The sequence below is a fragment of the Dromiciops gliroides genome, chromosome 4 (assembly GCF_019393635.1).
Source record: "Dromiciops gliroides isolate mDroGli1 chromosome 4, mDroGli1.pri, whole genome shotgun sequence".
NCBI classification, from domain to species: domain Eukaryota; kingdom Metazoa; phylum Chordata; class Mammalia; order Microbiotheria; family Microbiotheriidae; genus Dromiciops; species Dromiciops gliroides.
This window is the reverse complement of record NC_057864.1, coordinates 45,300,092-45,323,106: the sequence shown is the minus strand read 5'-3', so window position 1 is coordinate 45,323,106 and position 23,015 is coordinate 45,300,092. Positions and strand designations below refer to the sequence as shown.

General features: G+C 37.7%; 1 protein-coding gene across 3 annotated transcripts in view; it reads right to left on the bottom strand.

Annotated features, from left to right (window-relative positions):
* TTLL7 (tubulin tyrosine ligase like 7) overlaps window positions 1–23,015 on the bottom strand; it is a 178,156-nt gene that overhangs the window by 154,541 nt on the left and 600 nt on the right. The gene's annotated exons all lie outside the window — the stretch shown is intronic.

Sequence of the window (23,015 nt, the reverse complement as noted above, 5' to 3'; positions counted from 1 at the left end):
CTCCACTCACACGGCCACCACCCCTAACTCAAGCCCACATCATCTGTGTCTGACCTCTCCCCGCTATGGCCGCCAAAATCATCATCCACTGGCTCCAAAGTAACTAGAGGACACCAACTCTCTCACCTTTGGCATTAAAGGGCTTTCACAATCTCACTCCAACCTACCTTTCCAGGCACTTCTCTCATTCTGCATCTCATTAAAACTAAACTACTAGGTGTTCTCCAAACTCAACCTGCAGCTTGTTGTCTATATACCTTGATGCAGGCAATCCCCCCATGCCTAGGAGGCAGTCCTTCCTTTTCATATGTCTGCCTGTCTAGAGTCTCTCAGTTCACTGTCCCCCTTCCTAAAGAGCCTTCCCAGTTTAGCCCAGCTCGTGTTCTTTCCCTCCTCCAATCTGACTACAGGACTTTCTCTCCTTTGCTCATATCCCACTCTATCCTATTCATAACTCTACCTATATCTTGTGTCAGATGCAATATCAGCTCTATACAGGCAGGGACCATGCTGTTTATCCCTGTCACCTGAGAGTGTCTTACACACAACAGGGATTTAACATTTATTGAAATCAATCTCTTTATAAAAAAAAACATTAAGGGGGAACATCTGGGTCACACAATGGATAAGGCACTGGCTCTGGATTCAGGAGAACCAGAGTTCAGGTCTACCCTCAGACACTTGACTCTTACTAGCTGTGTGACCCTGGACAAGTCACTTAACCCTCATTGCCCCACCCAAAAAAACCATTAAGAAGTTACACAAATCAGGGGCAATAACATCTTCTGAGATGAGTCAGAATCAAAGAGGATACCTATGTTAATAACATATCACTTGGAGTCATTCTCAAAGACAGAATATTGGGCCATATGGACAACAGGTCTGACTAAAGGTGATTTCTTATGTCCTATATATTGTTATTCTTTCTGAATCGACATAATTTTAGCCTAACCCTGTTTGAACATATTACACGTGCCATATCTTAACTATATTTTTCCAATGATGTCTACGTTTTACCAACATTTGTTGAATACTACCAGGTATTCAAAGCCTCCCCATAACCCAACTCCCATCTTCCTCTTCCTCACAATCTTACATTACTTCCGTTTTACAGAATCCTCTCTCAAAAACTCCCAAATGCTCCAATGGATCTGTGACCACATCGACTCCAGAGGTCCACATGATTATGTAGATCATAACCCATCCATGCATGACAATCCTATGCAACTTTCTCCCGTGTGCCTCCCAAGTTCTTCACAAGGAGTCCATCTCCATCATGGGCTAGAAGCCCTCTTCAATCTCTTGATATCAAAAAGGTATCAGTGCAGTCCTCACATCAGTCCATGGTTCCCCATGTCTCACTCTTATTCTCAGACCAGCCCATCTTCTCTTTCTGTCATTCAATTCTTGAGTGCTCTCCTTTCCCCTGCTCTGCTCTGGAGTTCCTGGATGGGGTGTGTGTGTGTGTGTGTGTGTGTGTGTGTGTGTGTGTGTGTGTGTGTGTGTGTGTCCCAATGTGTAGCTATGACCCTTTGCAGACAAGTGTATCAATACTCCCCTTTGGTGTGATGGTCATTGCTTCAGAAACTGGGATATTCCACCTCTTAATGTTTCTTTTTTTCCCTTTCTTTTTTTTTTTTTTGCAGGGCAATTAGGGTTAAGTGACTTGCCCAGGGTCACACAGCTAGTAAGTGTGTCAAGTGTCTGAGGCCAGATTTGAACTCAGGTCCTCCTGAATCCAGGGCCAGTGCTTTATCCACTGTACCACCTAGCTGCCCCCACCTCTTAATATTTCAAACAAATTAAACATTCCATTACTTCCTGGCTCTGTTCCACCTTCTTCCTTGTCAATGTTTGTACTCACATGGCTTCCAGCCCTAACGTACCTGAAATAGTCTCCAGAAAGTCCTCTTCTACTGAAATGCCCTTTTTTTTTTTTTTTTTGCAGGGCAGTGAGGGTTGTGACTTGCCCAGGGTCACACAGCTAGTAAGTGTCAAGTGTCTGATGCTGGATTTGAACTCGGGTCCTCCTGAATCCAGGGCCAGTGTTTTATCCACTGCACCATCTAGCTGCCCCATGAAATGCCTTTTTTTAAAATGGCTCATGGGACTCAGGTACTATCCTACTCCATGACAGCTCTCACGTCTCTCAGAACACTCTGTTCAGTCCCATTTTTATCTGTATAATTTAATCTATATTAAGATTATTTCAATAAATTCCTTTTCTCTTCTACTAAAGTGTAAACTCTTTACAGAATTGTCCTTTTAAGGCCTTTTTAATCCAGGAACCGAAAATATAATGCTTGTGTACAATTCCTATGATATATTCATGTTTTATTCTATAATATAATCATGTCTGATTAATGTGAACATGATACATAATAAATGCTGGTTAAAGTGAGCTGACTACACGAAGCACTATAAGTCAATTAACAAGCATTTATTAAGTGCTTTCTATGTCTGTATGTTCTGCCTAGTACAGTGTCAAAGATAGAAACAAATTCTCTACCTCCAAAGAGCTTATACTCTAGTGGGAGAGACAGACAAGTTAATTAAAAAATTACATCAGTATTTCTACATTTATATATATGATAATACTCCTTCAAAATCAATTGCAGAGACCTTTTGATAATGACCTATATTCCATATTGTACATATGTAATATACATGTAATAATAATAGGACAGAAAGAAATAGCAATTATGTAAATGTAAAAAGTATTCACCTAAAGAAATCTACCTTCTTTGCCAAGTAAGATTTGTTCTCTCATACCCTACCAAAAAATCCACTATATTTTGTATGGGTAATGTTTTTTCTTTTAGTGGTATGAATTACTTTGGTTGGTTACGATTAGAAGCTCATACCTCACTTCCAATTAAATGGAAAGTGAAATGGCAAAATGACCTAATCACAGCATTTGCACAACTAGAAAAACAGAACAATTTGATATCAATTATAAAAATGCATTACCCAGGGGCAGCTAGATGGTGCAGTGGATAGAGCACCAGCCCTGGAGTCAGGAAGACCCGAGTTCAAATCTGGCCTCAGACACTTGATATGTACTAGCTGTGTGACCCTGGGCAAGTCACTTAACCCTAATTGCCTCGCCAAAAAAAATGCATTACCCAAAAGTTGTTTTGGGGACTAAACAATGTTTCTTTGCCATGCTTCACTATCCATATTTTTTGAAGAGAGATGCCATCACCACCACCACTACCACCACGAAAAAAAACACTCATTACTTTAATTTTCCTGATTGCAATAGAGAAAAGAAAAATATGAATAGCCTACTTAAAAGCTTAAAATAATAAATTAATATTATTAATATTGGACAGCTAGGTGGCACAGTGGATAAAGCACCAGCCCTGGATTCAGGAGGACCTGAGTTCAAATCTGGCCTCAGACACTTGACACTTACTAGCTGTGTGACCCTGGGCAAGTCACTTAGCCCTCATTGCCCCACAAACAACAACAAAAGCTACACTAATAATAATAATTTTTCAAATTAATAAAGTTTAAAATTAATAATCTTCATATTAAGAATAGCTTCTCTCTTACCCATTTAGTAAACAATCACTGACATTAAAATTCTACTCATCTTTACACTTTGTAGCTCTTAAACAATGGCTCTCCCCCAATGACAAATCCAAAGAACATCATATATGTTAAATATGATAATCACACCACAAATTATAATTATACATTCCTGTGGTCCTGTAAGTTAACTTGAAGTTGAAAATGGAATTGCTACAGTTATAAAGTTAACACAAAACAAGCACACACCTAAGATGGGAGGAGGAGGGGAATGGCTACATTGGAGATATACATTTTTTTTTAATCAACCACCGGAAAAATTATAGAAGTCATGAAAATTTGACATCCCTGCAGGAAAAAAAAAAGGGCCAGGGAATTTCTGCAAGGCATTAGTTTTACTTTATTGAATATGTTTATTTGGGGAAAAGAAAGTATCTGAAAACCTTAGTGCCTTTAGCTCATTTTCCTTATGCATCTAAAACATTATCTCCAAATCAGTTCTAGTGTGCATGATATCAGTATTAAATCTGAGGCACAGCCAATATTCTAGGTTCTTCATTAAATCCCATACATATGTTATGATGGTTCTTTTCAGGTTTTAAAAATAAAATCTACAAATGTCAAGTCAAGGACAATAATGGAGGAAAAATATGCAGTAATGTAACTAAAGAAGAATATATTTAGCTTTCTGCTTCTCAGTCAAGGCTGAAAATAACTTTCAACACACTACACTATACAAACAAGCTCCATTTGCAAAGGAGAGAAAAAAATGAAGGCTCCTATCATGTAGCTCTAATATTGTAACATGGAGAGCAGTTAAAATTCCTTTCTGCTGAAAATGATTCTCATTTGGGCTTAGTCAAAGGCTACCCTGTCTATCACCAACTCTGAGGAACACCAAACAGTCCACTTGGAGAAGGTTTTTCCATCACTTACAAAAGTACAAGACATCTGTTTCAACTCTCAAGAACATGATGCTTCCAACACAGTCACTGTATATTAAGTGGACAAATGTCTTCTAGTTTGTTTACCTCTGTAAAAATGAGGCTTCATGCCTATATAGAGAATACTACAGTTCTCTAGGATCTCTGCAAATAATAGATCTCACTTTGCCATCACAAAGGGAACAAAGATTGAATGAGAACTCCCCTTTCCCCACCCAATTTCTTTTTTTTTCTTTTTGCAAGGTAACGAGGGTTACCTTTTTGCAAGGTAACGAGGGTCACAAAGCTAAGTAAGTGTCAAGTGTCTGAGTCTGGATTTGAATTCAGGTCCTCCCGAGTCCAGGACTGCTGCTTTATCCACTGTGCCACCTAGCTGCCCCCTCCCCATTTTTCCATGTGACCAATTAGAGATGATACTGCAAGAAAAAAATTCCTCTCTCCTCCCAGGAACAACTCCAAAGAATTATGATTGCCCTTTATATGCATAAGGTTTTTCTTTCCTTTCTTTCCCCCTATTCATGGACTTGAGGATCATTTCAATAAGGACATGAAGTCTAATGATTTATAATTCATGAAGCTCTTTAAAATTTAGAAAATTAACTTTTACAACTCCCATCTGATCCTCTCAAGAGTCCTATGAAATTGGCAGGAAAAGTTCCATTACCTATTACAAAGAAGGAAACCAAAGATCAGAGTGACAGAATCTATATATTAATTCTAGTGTGGTCCTAAATATATCTTTTAAAAATTTACTTAAACTAAAACTGACATTTTAAATTTTAAAAAATAAGTATTTAATACACATCTTTAATATGAAAAGATACCCAGGTCCTTTTCCCTTGTCAGATTAAAAGTATTCCCCAGCTTCTCCCACCAAGATGGGTTTTTATTTGGTTAAAAACCAAGGAAGAGTGCTGAAATCTAATGAATTTCCACACAACTGGCACCAGAATCCTAGGATCTGAGCTGGAAGGACCTCAAAGGCTATCTATATTGAGTCCACCCCATCCTTACACAAGAATCCCCTCAGCAACATATCTGACTAGTAGTCATTAACCTCCTCTTGGAACACCTCCAGTAAAAGGGAAACCAGTACCTCCTAAGCAGGTCATTCCACTTTGGGATAGCTCTAATTGTTAGGAAGTTTTTCCTTACATGGAGCCCAAGTCTGCCTCTCTGCCACTACCACCCATAACTCTCCATAGTATCAATGTCACAGTAATACCTCAGTTGACAGCAAAGAGTGTGAAGAGCCCCAACAGCAGTTTTAATATATAACAAATGCCATATGGGGTCAAAGTCACTGGCGCACGTAGTCCAGAGTCCTGACTGACAAGAGAGAGCACCCTAGGCTACTGACACAAAGGGCACGGTATTTGGATCCTTAAAAAAAAAAAAAAGGTTAAGTATTTATTCAGGAATCGTATTTGATTTATCTCTACAGTAAAACATTATGAATAATGCTTATTATTCTCTGAATCCTAGACACTAGAGAAAACAGAAAGTTGGGATAACTCAATAAGACAGAACTATCTGTGGGTTGACTAAGGTTGTTTGTTTTTTTTTTTCATGTTTTGTGTACAGAGTACGTCAATTCAGTTTTAATAGTATTTTTTTCCTCTCCTTATATTTGACTACAAAGGAAACCACTTTTGTGGATAACAATGTTCTCTTGAGAAACTGTACTCCAAATCAAAAATAAGAATGTGTAACACCACAGTTCTAAAGAAAACCTCTTTGTGATACTGTAATCTATTCCATGGAAATTTCTGGAACACATTATCAAGCCTTCCATAATTTTTGTCAATTATAATTCTATTGCACTTTAAAATTTCAGGAATAATTTGTTTACAACTTAAAAAAAATAAAGTTGAAATACAATTTGAAGGGGGAAGAGAGCCTAGGCATGTATCAAAAATACATTACCCTGGGTTTTTTCTTTGACACTTAGATTTTTTAAGGGTAGAGGGGTCTCAAATTGGCAAAGAAAGCCAAAACCAAAGAAACACTCTGATGTGTTAATAAGGTTCCACTGTCATAGGCATGTAACGGATACTTAAGTCATAACTTTAAAGTTAAGATTGAAGGGAAGTAAATGTTGGCAAAAAACCTAGCACCAAATCTAACCAATTCCAAGGTGAACCCATTCTGTGCTTTTTTTCTGGATTTTTCTCCTCAATTTGATCTCCGCATCTCTAAAATTGAGTAGATATGACTGTACAACTCCAAGATTCCAAATTGACAGCAGCTAAGCAAAGGTAAAAATAATTTTTATTACCCACACAGATATGTGTGTGTGTATATTATATATACATATATATATATATGCATATATATATACACATGTGTGTAGATATATACCCACACTAATAATATATATAGAATGTAAAACTAATTCCTATTTGGAATTAGTCAACAAGTATTCAATGACTGTCAATAGTATATTCTATACTACTTTTACGTAGGTGCTTTCATTTTGGGAATATCAAAGAGTTGTAAAGTCCCATTTACTCCACTTTAGAGATGTGAAAATAAAATTGAGGGGGGGAAATGCAGGAAAGGGGCTCAGGGCAAGGTCACAGTGGAGCCAACAGGCTCAGGCCAGGCTTCTTCTCCAACATCTCCCCTCCCTTTGATGTTCATTTCTAGCTTCTGACCTCAACACTTACCGTTCCTCACATGTCTTTCCCAATGGAGCCTCATTAGCTCATCAGAATGTATGTACTTATTTATACCCACAAATACATTGTAACGATTGGAATGAAGCCACCTACTGGAGACTTACTGTAGAAAAGTTCCGCCATGAAAGGAAGGTCTTTGAGGGCAAGAACATGTGTCTTTTCTTTGGCGTCAGGAAGTGATGTTTGCTAGTAGGAGGAAGAAGGAAGAGCCAGGCGCTCTGACTTGCTCTCTCTTTCCTTTGGACTCTGGTGGAGAGCGGAGCTAGAAAGGTGCTCTCCCTCTAATAGATAGGAATCTAGGCCTTTTCTTCTCTTTACAAAATTCTTATTCTCCTTAATAAATGCTTAAAAGCCTAACTCTTGCTAAAGCTTATAATTTATTGGCGACCACTTATTAGGTATTTTAGACAGACTAGCTAGAATTTTAGCCTTTAACAACATGAACATATATAGTAAACTCAAATGAAAGTGCCCCACCTGGCCACAAAGGCACCATGGACACCACCATTAACTTCATTATGGCAAGCTAAGAAAATGCCCTCCTACTACACAGGACATAGTACGCTCTTACTGAATATTTGTGATCAGCTCCTAATTGATTCCAAATACGAACTGAACTATGTCCTGACAGACCTCATATCCAAATGGCAAATAACTGTATGCTGTCAGAATTGCCATCAAAAATGTCCAGGACTCATCTCTTCTCTTTATAACTTCAATGCTCAGTGAATTCAAGTAGAATTTCAAAATGGAATTCTTAATTTTGGGGGGTGGAGGAAGTTTTTCATACCCTGAATCCCTGATGAGTATTATTCCCCCATCTTCCCAAACTGTTTTAAACTTTAATAACACAAGGAGTTACTCATATGAACTACAAGAACATTTTAAAGCCATAGAATGGTGTCAGACACAGAGAGCCAGACCTGAGCCTGGCAGGACTCCAGAGAGATGATTCCAAAGCCCACCTCTATCTACCCTGGCTATGGGGCCCTAGACAGGTCACTTAATTCCCAGTACGACAGGCTACTCTCTTAAGAATCTAAGTGCAGGGCAGGTGCCCCACCTGCATTGGTAACAGTTGTATCTTCACCAATATGTATTGGTCCCTACTTGAGATTTCATTAGTGTAAGAACTACATCTATTAAGTGGAGTTGAGATCTGCTCTATAAGGAAGGTCTTAAGAATGTTGCCTGGGATACTCAGAGGGTAAAGGACTTGAAAATCAGATGATATGGAACTGGAAGGCTCCCTAACTGGTATTGATTCACACCCCCTCATTTTACAGATGAGACACAACCAGTAGGTATCAAAAACAAAAACCCAGGTCTTCCTGATTCCCTGATAATTCTGCCAAGCAATAGATGTCCCTCTGAATCCATATACATATCTTCAACTTTAGGAAACACCTGAGAGATAAGGATTTCTCCTTCCATATTGAAAAACAGTCAATAGCATTTATTGAGCACCCAGTTTTCAAGGCTTGCAAGCCACCAACAAAAACAAATTAATACTCCATTAATACCCTGATAAATAACCAACTTCTAGTAAAATCACCTTGAAGGCTGGTACCATCTGTTTGTTCCTAAATAACACTTTTTTAGTATCTCAAAGAAATGCTTTTAACAGGTGCTGATATATACAGAAAATGAGGAGACAAACTAAACTAAGTGACTTAAGGTCATAAGACATATATTATTATTATTAGAGCATCCAAAATTAAAATACAGGAATCCTGAATGTTAAATACTTTTTGACCAAGCAAGTATCTTTAATTTTCCCCTTATCTTGATTGCATCTAATCACTCTTCCATGTTATATTATGAACTCCAGGAACGTAGATATTCTGTCTTAACTAAACTTCTTATGTCCCTTAATGTCCACCAGAAAGGTCTTCAAATAGAAGACACAATAATATGTTTTCTGAATGTTCACAGAGCTGAAAGATACCTATAAATCAATTGAACGAAACCTCCCCACCACCATTTTTACAGAGAAGAAGTTCAAGTTAAAAGCTCAAGGCCACATTGCTTATACTTAGGAGAGCCAGAGTTTGAAACCAGGACTCCAATTCCAAAAACAGCATTCATTTCATTACATCATACTGAGCTAAGATTAATGAAAACTGATGAGTATCTTCAGACTAATAGAGTTGTTTTACTAAAGTATACAGTTCCATTTGGTAAAGGATGTAAGTAGGAAGCATTAGTAGTAATTCTCAGGTCAGTGTCACCTTCATTATAAATATTTTAATGAAAAATATAGCACAACATTAACACACTTAATCATATTAATAAAAACAAAAAGCCCACATGAATTATTGATGTGCAGAAAAAGACTTTAAAATACAGTATTTATGTTAAAATCCTTAAAACATGGGCTTTAAAGGGCTCTTTTTAATTGATAAAAATGATATAGCTAAAAGAAATAAAAACCCTAACATTATTTGAAATGGTTAATTACTAGAAGCTTTCTCAGTAGATACAGGGGTAAAGCAAGGATACTCAATCTTCACCACTATTACCTGACATACTTCTAGAGATTCTAAAAAAAAAACAGTAACTAAAATAGAAATTTAAGGCATAAACACTGACAAAGAGACCAAATTTCTATTTGCAGATGACATGATGGCCTACTTAAATTAAAACAAAAACAAAATTTAGATAAAATTTTCCACCAAGTATTAGGATATAAAATAAGTTCACAAAAAATTATCAGCATATCTATACTTCAGTAGTACAAATAAGGAATAAATGAAAGAATGAGAAATCTCATTCAAAATAACTATAAAAATTCATAAAATGTCTGGTAGCTAACCTATTAAGACTATAAAATATTGCTTATAGAAATAAGAAAAGATTTAAATAACATAGCTCATGAGTAGATGACACTGTTGTGATAAAAATGATATTGCCTCAATTAATTTAAAGATTTAGTGATACTAAAACACCAAGGGCTACTTTTCAGGTCTAGATAAATGTCCAAATTCGTTCAGAGGATTAAAATGTCTCGAATCTCAAGTGAAATCTTGAAGAAAAAAAAAAACCAAGAAGAATGGAAAGAGTATTGCAAGACTTCAGACTACACTATAAAACAGTAATCCAAAAAAAAATTTTTTAAATGAGAAATTAGGGCAGTGGATAAGGATTCTGGATAAAGAAGCAATAGGAACAATAAAATTTGATAACCTACCTAAGAACATAACCTACATGAGAAATGATTCCAGATTTGATAAGCACTGATGGTAAAATTTTAAAGATTTTTGGTGGAAAATCAGTTAAGATCAGCCTCTTATAGTATATGCACAACAAGTTCCGAATGACTACCCAATCCAAATACAAAAAAGCAATATATTTTTAAATTAAGAGACATAAAGGAGATACCTTTTGCAACTATATCTGGTAAGTAAATTTTTAATCAAATAAGGGATTCAGATGAAAAGGGAAAGAGATTTCTGTTTATATTTTTTAAAATGCAGGTAGAATTAGAAGGGAAAATGCCAATTGTGAGAAATGGAAATCATTCATCAAGATCGCTATTAAAAGTCTGATATCCAACAGATATAGGAAATTGACACATATATAAAACTAACTATACTGAGCATATAAGTGGTCAAGACTGTAAATAATTGTCAAAGTCCAAATTATAAACAATACAAAGAAATAATGACAAACCACTAATAAGAGAAATGCAAATTAAAATAATACTGAGGTTTTACCTCACAGTCAGTAATATGGCATAGATAAGAAAATACCAAAAAAAGTCAATATATGAAGGACTATTACAGACAAGTACACTAACAGACCTTTGATTGAACTTTCAATTTGTCCAACCATTCTCCATTCTGGGAAGAAAAAAAGAGCTATTACATGACAAAAGTCACTAAATTATTCATACCCTTTGATCCAGAGATTATACTGCTGGACATATTATCTCCCAGGTGGTCAAAAACATAAAAATATTTTGCTTGGTAGGAAATAATAATAATATCATAAGAGGTGTCCATCATTTGATGATGGCTGAAGAAATTATATAATTTGAATATAATCAAATATTATTACTCCATAAGAAGTAATGTAAGGAATTCAGAGAAACAAAGAAAGACCGTCATGAAGTAATGTAGAGCAAAATAAGTAGAACCAAGAAAATTACAGTTCATGTAATAAACTAAACGAACACCAACATGAAACTGAATTCTGAGTAATCATAATGACCTGTCTTTGTCCCAGAGAAAATATGAGGAATGCACCTCCCTCGTTTCCTCAGAAAAGGGGGGATGATAAAAGGACAATGAATGGGGAAGGCTGACTACCCTATCAGAGATAGGTTTTCTTTTACCCTTCATTTTTTTTTTAAGGGAAGAAGTCTCCCTGAAGAACATGACCAGAAATGGCTATGATACAAAAACACAAACAGTTCTGCAACAAACAAGGTTAACAAGCATGGCATGATGAAGAGATAGACACGGATCCAGGCTCTTAAAATATGGGTTCAAACTGTACTTTTGACACTAACTGGGCCTCCATGGAAAAGTCACTTAATCTTTCTGAGTTTTCATTTTCTCATCTATAAACTAGGAAAAAACATTACCTGTAGTACCTAATTCTCAGGGCTGTCATGAGACTCAAGTGGATAGAGCGCTTTGTGTAAGTTCTATAAAAACATCAGCTTCTAAGTCACATCTTTGAATCTCTTTAAGATTTGCCAAGCACTTTTCCCACAATCTATTCACAAATGAAACAAATTAAGGTTCCCAGCAGTTATAGGACCTAGTCAATGTTGCACAGCAAGTTTGCAAAGGAACCCTGACACAAGGATCACTTGCACAGTCTAATATATGGGACCCTGGTGTCCCGACTCCAAGCTTGGCTGCCTCTCAGCTGTACCGAGCTGTCACTCTGGCTACTGGGCATGATGACTAAATGCTATATAAATGCAAACCTGTATAGGATGCACTTGAAAAAATACTGCCATCACTTACTTTGTCAACCTATCATTCCCGTACTTATCATAGAGAGGTATACTCTATTTAAGGACTCCAGAGATAGTGGAAAACAGAAGGGCCTGGTGTTCCACGGTCCATGGGGTCATGAAGACTTGGACATGACTGAACTGAGCAACAATAAGATGATGACAGAGAAAACCTATGTCATATCTATGAACAGTAGTAAGCCTTATAGAGAACAAAGTCTTTTGATCTAGGCAAGAGATAAATAGGTATGTACAGTCAGAAAGTGACAAGGTATAGAGAACAATCTGTAGGTGTTTTTGCCAGAGGAAAGAATGAGAAGAGAACCTTTGGGGAAAGCAGAACCAGGTAAACAGGCATCCAGTGGGAAATTGTTGCTGGGGAGATACTGATAGTAATATACAACCACTGTTCTCAGGAGGCTCACAGGAGGTAACACATTTCTGCCTCGAGCTACTCCACCCACTGCCCCCCAGGCTCTTCCTCTCTAGTCAGCTCTAGCAAGGTCTCCCTACCCCCGCCCCATACACACACCTTCCTTCACAAGTCTCATTGATTTTGTAGCTCCACTCTTCCTTCATTTCTCCAAGCAACACCTCTGAGTCCTTGTCAGTGTTACATGGTATTTTATCTGGCCACTCAGGTTAATAGAGGTTGTGATCTTACAGGCTGTGCATCTATCCAAGATGAAATGCACCATTACTCAGATGGGCCAAGCAAAACCAAAGAGGACTAGAGAGAACAGTCCAGAAAGCCAATGCATGGACTTCTGAGGGTCAATAAAAAAACTGTCCAGTAGAGAAGCAGGGAAAAGTATTTAGGGAGTGAACGGGAGACTGGTGTGCATGTCCCCAGAGGGGTTAAATAAGTCAAGGGACAGAGTCCTTAACTATACAGGAGCCCAGGAAGATTTTCCCAGAAGAGTCAGGAGGGTATGTGTTCCAGGTATATGAAAAAGGACATAAAAGTTTCAGTCCAAAATGCTAACATTTAATACAAACATACATCAAGCAGTCCATTAGTCGCAAGTTAGGAGACAACTCAGTTTCTTAATAAGATAAAACAAAATTTTGAAATAAAACTATAATTTTAGGGAAAAAACAATACTTAGGAATGGACTTCTTCACCTCTAGTGAGCTATTTGAAATCCAATCCATCAAATATCTTTTTGTTAAGGCTTCTTGTTTGAGAAGCAAATGAATTGCCAGTTTCATTCTCTCAGCCTGTGTGTGTGTGTGTGTGTGTGTGTGTGTGTGTGTGTGTATAAAATCCACATCACAAAGCCACTGTTAGCTTTGGAACCATAACAACATCAATTTGAATATGTTATAATCCATTTGATTCAATAAGCATTCATTAAGTTAGAGGGTGATATTTATACCCAAATATGCATAATATAGACAACAAGGAAGGTAAATTACAGCTCTATGGCAAGGAGGAAAATTAACCCAAAAACGTATACCCTAAGACTCAATGGGAAGCATTCATATGTCTACGGACAAAGATACCTTCTTTAAAATAAATAGGGTAGGTAAAAGGGGACAGAAGGGCAGAGGGACATTTATAAGAAGAAAATATATTCATGTGAGGAAATATTGGGAAGAGGCAAAGTTTAAAAAAATAAAGACAAAATTTAAATAAAAACCATAATGCTGAGGATGAGAGAAGAGATATTAGCTTACCATCTAAGCAGTCTATAAACCACTGGGACAGAAAGAGGACACAGACAAATTCAGGAAAATACCACTAGTCTGCCATAATTTAGTAAATCTATTACAATAGTAAGACTTTTAATTATTGAAATATATCTATAGGAGTTCTCTCTGCCCAAAGCACAGAAACTAATAATACTAATTTACCATAATAATAATTTGATGCTTCAAAAGGTGAAAAAAAACAAGGAAATGTTTATGTATCTGATTCTTACCTACAAGGAGGAACAGGTTGCTGGGGTAAAGATGAAAGGAACTTAGTGCGAAAGTGACTGTTCTACCTTAATGTTTGTGGTAAAGGAGAGAAAACCAAGAAATAAGTCTGTCAAACACTGTAAATTTTAAGAGGGCAAATTTCACAGGGTTCAGAAATGAATAAATAGGATTCCATGGATTAGAAAGCTACCTAGGAAGTTGGTCCAAGAAATACAGGATAATTCTCAAGAATGAAATTCAAAAAACACAGTGAAATGATTTCCATGGGCAGGAAAAAAGGAATTCTCTGAAGAAAATACCATGGAATCACAGAGAACTCAATGACTAACCAGATTATAAAGAGGACTGTCAAAAATATATGCCTGTACGTATCTATGTATATAACGGAAGATGAATGCAAAAATGTGGCACAGTTCTATAAGACTTCTTCAATGAGTACCAACACTTGAAGTGGTCCGAAATAGGTGGGGAAAGTCAGGGATGAGATTTAAAAGGGAGATGAGGGCTACACCTATACAGAGGGAAAGAGGGGCTTAAAGAGACCAGGACTGCTATTTGAAATGGATGGAGCGAGGCTGACACTCAAGAAAGAGAAAGCAGAGCTGCCTATTTTGCATTTGTTTTCTCTAGAAAAGAGCTAGCCAGGGGGCAGCTAGGTGGCACAGTGGATAAAGCAGCGGCCTTGGATTCAGGAAGACCTGAGTTCGAATCTGGCATTAGACACTTGACACTTACTAGCTGTGTGACCCTAGGCAAGTCACTTAATCCCCATTGCCCTGCAAAAAAAGAAAAAACGAAAAAAAAGAAAAGAAAAGAGATAGCCGGCTAGAAAGAACACAACAAAGGGAGCAAGCTGGAAACAGAAAACCAAAATGATCAAAGAGATAGCAGAAGAGTACCTAGCTGCCCTTAAAAAAAAAAATACAAGTCACCTTGCTAGCATGAACTATTTCCCAAAGTACTGTAACAAGCAAATATTGCTCTGATCTGAGAGACTTGTCTGAAAATATCATGGAGAATCAGAGAACGGCTATGAGACTGGATGTCTTTGAAAGCCCCTTCCAAATATGCATGGAGAAAGGCAAATGCTTTCTCAATTTTCAAAAGAGCAAGTGAGCATGACTTATAATTAATAAAGTTAGTTAAAGGGACAGGTTAATACCTAAGAAGTGAAGCATTGATTACAGAGTCAGCCTGCTTTACTCAACAATAAATGATGCTAGACTAATATTTCCATTTTTGACAAGATTATGGTGGATCAAGAGAATGCCAGATAGCCTACCCAAAGCAAAGCAATTATTGTTGTCTTCAAAAAGCAAGGATAGTTTCATTCTTTTGCTTTTGTATCTCCACACCTAGGCTGGTGCTTGACATAAAACCATGTAATAAGTGATTGATTTTTTTGACAGATTGAAGAAAGATAAAGGTTATGGGCAATTGCTTAGTTAGGTGGCTTGGAAAGTATTCATGTTATGCTGCATTCAGAATAGTTGCTAATGATTTAATGTCATTTTGGAAGGTTTCTAGATGATTGCTAAGGGATCAGTGCTTGGCTTTGGACTGTTTAATGTTTTATCAATGACTTAAATAAAGACAAAAAATGATTATCAAATTTACAGGTGATACTGCTAATACATTGAATGTCAAAATCAAAACCCAGAAATACCCTGGCAGGATGGAATACTGGCCTAAATCTAATAAGATGAAATTTAACATGGATAAATGCAAAGTCCTACACGGGTCCAAAAAATACAATTTCAGAAATACAAGATGAGGAAGACATGGTTAAATAGTCATTCGTCTGGAAAAGATAGAGGTTTTAGTGGACTGCAAGGTAAATAAGTCACCAATGTAATATGATATTCAAAAAATATCTAATAATAATAGTGCTATCTTGGGGCTACATTAAAAGGGATTCTATATCCAGTGACATGGAAATAAGAATCCAGTGAACTTCTGCCCTGATCAGATCATATCTGGAGAAATGTGTTTCTTTCACAGTACCACGTTTTAGGAAGATTACTAAACTGGAGAGCATCTGGAGGGACTAAGAAGGTGAAAAGATAAAAATGGAAAAACAACATTGTTGCTACTGGCTTGCCTTGTCAAATGTCTCATTTGCTTTTAAAGGCATGCATGAAAAAAGAAGAGTACACCCCCTTGAGATCTTCATTTTTATACTATAGCCATCAGACAAAATGACATGGAACAAGAAATCAAGACATAAACTTAAAACAATGTCCAAACAAAAGTTGCTAAATAATGGTTAAGAAAACCGAAAAACTCAAATAATCTCCTGTCAAATCATTTCCATTTCATTCGTTCAAGTAGTTCTCAATAAGACAGAAACAATTATGAATATGTATGTACAGAAATAGATAAGATATATGTATGACCAATACGAATGGGAGGTAATTTCCAAAAAAAGGCACTAGCCACAGGAGGGAACACATGTAAGAGGGGAAAAAGGAAATACAGATTGTGGGCCACCCCACACAGACTCAACAATGTCACTAAGCTCTTCAAGAACAAGGCTTCCAGGAGCCCTGGAGAATAGGGTCAATGTCAGGCACAAGGAGACTAAGGAGTTTGTTCTCCATTCGTCTCTGAGAATCCAAGGATACATGGATCGGCAGGAAGGTGCCAAGGATGAACATCCAAGCATTTGTTCTGCCCTCCTCCTCACTCTATCAGACAGACACAGAATCCAAAAGAAGAGAAGATAGTTATCTAAGGCCTAGCCCTGTTGTTTTTGCACGCTCCTTTTGTGGTATAATAGAAAGAACAATGAATTTAGAGGCAGAAGAATTGGATTCTCATTCTGGCTCTGATCCTAACCTATAGGACCTTTCTGTGTGAGCCCTGGTTGTTGTTGTTTTTTTCAATTATAAAATGAAGGGAGATAGTTGAGGTTATTTCTAAGGTCTCTATTACAACTTCAAATCCTGTGATTCCAGATAAAGTTACATATGAAGTAATTGTATAGGCCCACAATCCCACAAAGAAGCATGGGTAAGAAGTAATAATGAGTGCCTCATCAGGTTTAACTTGTCAAACAGAAATTTAGAAAAAAGTCAAGGCTAGTGTGTGAACAAGCAATATCATAAGGAAATTTGGAGGTGGGGGGAAGGAGGTTTGAGAAGAACCCAGCCTGAAAACACATCTACACATATCACTCCCTCCACCATGACTAAAACAGGATGAGGTAGCACTTCAGGTCCAGGCTAAATTTATCTTGAAGAGAGAATGTCAACAATAAATAAATGGATTATTTAGATTATTTTTTTTATTTTTAAAGGGCAAGTTAAAAACAACAAAACCTTTTTTATATAGCAGGTCACAACTAAACAATAACCACCCTACCCCCTTTCAAAATCCCTTTTCTACCTGCTTACAATGTCTGGGATAGGCTTCTTAGTGCCAGAAATGAGAGGCTATGTCCTTTGAGGTATAAACAGGATTTTTTTCTGTTTCCTGTTTTCTTTTCTTTGGGGTGTATAAGTTTCACTAGGGAGAGGCATTTTTAAGTTACTTTGTGCTCTGTCTTCTATATCTTCCCTTCTTCCCTCCACTATGACCAGGGCAGTTTAACTGCCAAAGAGACAAACAGCCCCATCAGTCCCTCCTCCCTCTCCTCTGGACCAGGTTTTGGGGTAGGAGGGAGCCAGGTCTTAGACCCAGTCCCCTAAGCCCTAGGTCCTTAAACTATGGGTAACTGAATGTGGTGTCGCATTTGACCACAGTAAAATGTTATGTATACCTATATATCCAGGGTTGTGTAAAAATTTCTTGGGCAAAAAAGGGTCACAAATGAACAAAGTTTAAAAAGTCCTGCTCTAGGCCACATTCCGCCCCCCCCATTCTATCAGTTCTAGTCTGCCTGAAGGGGACTCCTTTCAGCCTCTTTCCTCTAAGGACCCACCTAGGTCTTGGGGGGGGGGATGGTATGGGGAAGTCATCAGCAGAAGGAAATTGGTCTGAGTAGGAGAAAGAGGAGTAAGCTACGAGTCCACCCACTGTCAAAGGTGGTGAAGGTGACCAGTTAGGCCAACGCTCCAGGAAAGAGCTCTCGCCTGACCTCACCCCACAGGTGAAAGAAATTTAGGGGTAGAAAGAACAAGACAAAGTAAAAACTAGAGGGAGTGGGAAAATGCTTTGTGAGATTGGTATTAAATGTACCATTTTGTAGGGGGAAAACAGAGTTTAGGGAAGGGAGATTACAGGATTCAGAGCTAGAAGTAACATTAGAATCTATTTCAGCCCCTTCATTTTACAAACGCCCTGAGGAAAACTGGCCTTGCTTCCCTATTATCTCAAAGAGCTCCCGGTCACACCCTGTTTTGTGGCTGCTTCTTGTTTTTTTAACATCAGCATCCTTCTAGTAATGCTCTATGTAGGAATGAATCAGTCAATTGAAGAATCAAAATTTCAGGTGATCCAAGGGGGAATGGAAAGAAACATGGTGGATGGCCGTAGGCTACAACATAGGACCAAGAAGTAAATGGCAGAGAAGGTATCCAGAGTACATGGTCAGAATAGGTGAAAAGCCAATGATTTATCAAAGAAGAAGGAAACCAGGACATATGGGTGGCAGCACTAATGTTCTTGAAAGATTTAAAAGGCCTAAAGGAACAGCAAGACCTCTAAAGAATTTCAGAGAGGACATGGATGATGGGCGGCAACCCATGCCAATAGATCTAAGATGGCAGATGCATTCTAGTACTGAAATATAAATATATATATATATATATATATATATGTATACATATATATACACACACATATATACATATGCATTATATACACATACATATTATATATGTGCATATATATACACCTATATGTGTGTATAAAGATAGATAGATAGATAGATAGATAGATAGATAGATAGATAGATAGATAGATAGATAGATAGATAGATGGCCTTAGAGATCACAAAGGTTCAACCCCTTATAGTTCCTAGATGAGAAATCTAGGGACAAGAAAGTTTAAATGATTTGCTCTATGGTCACACAAAGAACAGTAGCAAAGCTGGTAATGGAGCATAGAACTCCCAACTCCAAGGACAAGTGTTCTTTCCAAAGCACCACACTATCTATCTAGTGGTTTTTTTTTTTTCTGTTTTTTTTTTGGGGGGGGGGCAAAGAGGGTTAAGTGACTTGCCCAGGGTCACACAGCTAGTAAGTGTCAAGTGTCTGAGGCCACATTTGAACTCAGGTACTCCTGACTCCAGGGCCAGTGCTCTATCCACTGAGCCACCTGACTGCCCCACTATCTATCTATTGTAACAGCAGCTTTGCTAGGAATTGTGTATCCCTGTATCTCTACAGTGGAGTGAAGAGCTTTTCTGGTTGTATCACCAGAGTCTTGGTAAATGGATAGCACTTTCAAAGGGAATTCCTTGCAGCTCCAAGCGCTTGGGAACTTAGGATAGAAAAGTGCCTAATCAACCTAGGAATCTGCCTGTGGATACCCATCCACATACTTTTTATCTCAGAGTTGTTAGATCAGACTTTTGCCTAAATTTCTGGGTGCTAGGCCCACGAGAGCAGGAACCCCGGCTAGAATAAGGAGCAAAGACTTGCCAGGACGGGGGTTTTTAGACCAGCAAGCAAAAGTTGGAACACAATCAAAGAGCCAATAACTGTGGTGAGATCCCAATTTATACACACCCCCAGGTCTCCGATTCCTTCTGGAATCCCCTACTATACCACCTTGTGGCGCTAATCTTATTCTTCGACCAAGCCTGCCATCTAGTATCACCTGTCCAGGGCTTAAAAACCTAACTCACACCACCCAACAAACACACAAAAAACAAGTCGTCCTTCAAGATGGACTAAATGATGAGTCTGATTTATGGGGTTCCCGGCACCCAAAGGATTTCCCATTATGGCCTGGAAAGGTGCTGGGAGGCTACCTTGAGTCTTAAAGGCTTTCTCTTGCTTAAAAGTCCCCTATTAAAATGCACTCATCATCGGAAGGGGGCAATTTCTTTGCTACAGTTAACTACTAATGAGGAAACTCTCTTAATTAATACACACTGTAAGTCTGCAACTAACTCTGAATATTAGGGAACTTCTTCAGTTACTAAGAGGTTAACTCATTTGTCCGACTAGGGACATAGCCAACGCTTGTCAGAGGCAACACTTGGACTCGGGTCTTCCTGTCCCTTGAGACTGGTTCTCTATTCCCTCCACTATGCTTACTCTATTTATGTACAATGTATGGTATGTGTGGAGGTACATAGATATGTGTACATATACACATATGTATTATAGGAAGTACTGAATTAATAATTATTTTATTAGTTATCCATAAAAATTCCTTATTGGGAATTAGTTGAGATCTAAAACAAGCTGGAGGAGGAGGAGACTTGGGGCAAGAGAGGGCAATAACAATTTTTACCTACTTTAAGTTTCTGCCTCTAATTGAGAATCTGAAACAATCCCCTATTGCCTATTAGATCAAGTACAAATTCTTTAACTTCAAGACCTTCTTTAGAATACCGGCCCATTTGACATTTATACACCTTTAATAAACCTGCCTCCAAACTTGCTTGCTTGGTTTTGCTCTTTTATTCTCTCTGCCTATCCAAAGTCAACCCATCGTTTAATCCACAACATTGTTTAACCCTCCATGCTCCATAATCACACTATAATACAGTGATCTCTTCATCTCAACTTCTATAGCAGTTCTTGTTTACACCCTCATTTGGCACTTCTGTTCTGTTCTGTTCTGGCCTGATTTATTCATGGCTTTTTTCCAAGCAAGTAAACATTTTATCCCCTAACTAGACTAAGCGTGATATCAAAGAAGTGCATCTTCTTCATAACATACTATCTTCCAACTAATGTACACAATACTTGTCAATAAATGTTATTAAAATACCTTAAACTTCTACATCCATTTATAGTTATTCAAATCTATTTACTAAATGATCTTACTCGAGCCTCACAGTAACTGCAAGTTGGATACAAATGATATAGCCCTATTTTAAAAATTGAAAGATAAAGATAAAAATAATCTTATAAATTAACTTGCCCACTGTTACACAAAACACTTACGTGGCTATCTGTTCAATGAAGGAATGAAGGTCCTGTGCTAAACATTGAAGATCCAAAGATGAAAATAATGTGCTCCCTACCATCAGGGAGCTTAGCTTCTCACCAGGTTAAGTGACCAGAGCCAGTAATAAAGCATAACTCTCCTGACTTCCTGGGTCATTGTGGCTCTAATATTCTTGACATTACTCAAGGAACAGCTGATTGGTATAACCCTAATTTTCAATGGGTATCAGCCAGCAAGGAACTAAGGTGATTCTGATATCCTATGATTGACCCAATTTCTTGATCCACTATAAATCAGAAATGAAGCAAACAAGAACCTGCAGAGAAGTTGTTCCTTGGGGGGATGAGAGGAGTGAGGGTGGGTAAGAGAGGTAACACTGCGTGTAGGTGTGCCTGTGTTAAGGGAGAGGGGACAATCCCATTTCTCAAGGTGCTATGAGAAAACTGGTCAGGGTGGCTGACAACTCTATAACCATGGAATTGAACCATATTAAATGACCAGTATAGTAGAAATAGAACCTATAATCTATCAGTTCTATCAAATAAATGAAAAAAAAAACAATTCAGTTCAGTAGTCCCTCCAATAACATAGGGAAGTTTGCCCTTATTTCAATAGTGAGTTTTAACCTATCAATACCTCATTTTAATTTGAAAGTATTTTTCAACAAAGAATTTATTCAATATAATTAGTGGCAGGCACCTCCACACAGGTAAGCACTATTCAAGAAAGAAAGATTTCTGGCTACCCTAACAGAATACTTCATATCAAATTTAAATACTAAAAGAAAATCTATAAACATAAGAATAACAGGCAAAGAAAAACATCCTAAGCACATCACTTTATGATGTAGAAGCAGCTGGGGCCAGTGGAGTTTTTCACTGTAGACATATGGCCAAAACAAATGAATCCTACTCCCAAGAGGTATGATGATGATGATGCCTCCGGAGTCATCCAAGATACACCTTTTAACTATGGCACTGTGTTTATATGCCTTTTCTATGTTTAGCTGATGTTATCCAAAGGCAGTACCATCAACTCCATGAACACCATGCATAATTAGGTCATTGTTCTCCAGATGCTAAGTTCAAAACTTCAGAAAGGGAAAACCTATTTTTAGAGATTTTCTTTTTTTCTTTTTGAAACTTCTACAGATATTTTTTTTCCTACACTTACATATCCACTATGTATTCATTTTGAAAGATGTAACCTAGTTTTTCTTGGTAGAGCAGGCTAGGTACTTGTTTTGGCAAATGCAATCTAAGAAAAAGGACTTTTCCTCCTTGAAAGATGACCTGGCCTAATGAAAAAAAAAAAAACAGTATTTTTGGATTCAGAGGACCCAGGTTTAGATTCCAGTTCTGTCACCGATTATCTGGGTGACCTTGGGCAAGTCACAATCTTTCTGGGTCTCAGTTTCCTTATCTGCAAAAGCAGAAGGGGTTGACATAGATGACCTTCCAGTTCAAAATCTGACTTCATGATCAGACTTTCATTCTAAAAGTAAAATAAGTCCGATGAAACATATGTCCTGAAAGATGTGTTGTTGTTCAAAAAATGGTTTGTCCATTTTATGCAAAGTAGATTGTTACATTTCCCATTCTGTGACATCCCACCTCAAGCCTGGCCTCCAGTTGGTACATTCCAGCAAAGGGACAGTCCTCTAATTCAAAGGTCAACAGAGCCCTATCCCTAGCTAGAACATAACTCAGCATCTTTTTGATACTTCGGGTCAAAAAGAAATGGCCGACCAAGAAGATAAAGAGGGTACCAGGAGATTTACTATCCATGATACAGAAAGAGGGAAGAGAAAGGAATCAAGAGAAGAGCCGTACTGCCTGTGGTTGAGGCCAGCAGAGGAAGCCACGAACCTGATCCCTATGGAATGCAGAGCAT